This window comes from Littorina saxatilis, linkage group LG11 (genome assembly GCF_037325665.1).
Source record: "Littorina saxatilis isolate snail1 linkage group LG11, US_GU_Lsax_2.0, whole genome shotgun sequence".
NCBI lineage: Eukaryota > Metazoa > Mollusca > Gastropoda > Littorinimorpha > Littorinidae > Littorina > Littorina saxatilis.
Genome location: NC_090255.1, coordinates 9253454 through 9254553, shown reverse-complemented (window position 1 = coordinate 9254553; position 1100 = coordinate 9253454).

Below are 1100 nucleotides of genomic sequence, written 5' to 3'. Positions count from 1 at the left end.
TTGTCACTGAGTACGAGAGAGAGAGAGAGAGAGAGAGAGAGAGAGAGAGAGAGAGAGAGAGAGAGAGAGAGAGAGAGAGAGAGAGAGAGAGAGAGAGAGAGAGAGAGAGAGAGAGAGAGAGAGAGAGAGAGAGAGAGAGAGAGAGAGAGAGAGAGAGAGAGAGAGAGAGAGAGAGAGAGAGAGAGAGAGAGAGAGAGAGAGAGAGAGAGAGAGAGAGAGAGAGAGAGAGAGAGAGAGAGAGAGAGAGAGAGAGAGAGAGAGAGAGAGAGAGAGAGAGAGAGAGAGAGAGAGAGAGAGAGAGAGAGAGAGAGAGAGAGATTTGGATGGCTTGTTGTGACCATAGATACACATCTATGGTTGTGACAGCGCTACAATGTTGCGATTATGTCTCCATTGATGACACTTGATGTCAAGGTGTCAAACATGACGTCAAAAATCAGACATCATACTTTTCGCGCCATTTCTTTCGGTTCCCGGTCCATTGTAAAATCTTTCAGTTTATGTTATACTAGAGGAATACCCGGCTTCGCCGGGGTGAATCGCGAGACAGAGACAGACAGCGTGGCTGTTCATCACAATCAATCAATTTATAGCCACGCGAAAAATACACTCTCACCTATCTCTATAATAGAGATAGGTGAGAGTGTATTTTTCGCGTGGCTATAAATTGATTCGACCTTTTCACTTTGACAGTAAGAACAACTTACGGGTGCAAGGGAAGCGTTCTGGACAGCGCAGTGACATTCTAAAAATAGTAACTCAGAAACGGGAATTTGGGGTGAACGGCGCGAGACAGAGACAGACAGCGTGGCGGTTCACCACAATCACCTTTGAAGGCGAAGTCCTGTCAAACGGGATTGAGAATTTTAGAGCTTATTTCTTAGCCCTATATTATCTGTTGTGGCTTCTCAAATGCCAGAACATACAGACAGACAAAAGCCGCTAGACCCCATCACAAACAGAACTCTACAATCCACAGGTTTTTGCCCACACACACACACACACAAACACACACACACACAGAGAAGCCGTATATGTGTATCTATATCTATAAATATATAGACAGGGTTCCTGCAGGGCAGAGCTGATACAATTCAAGG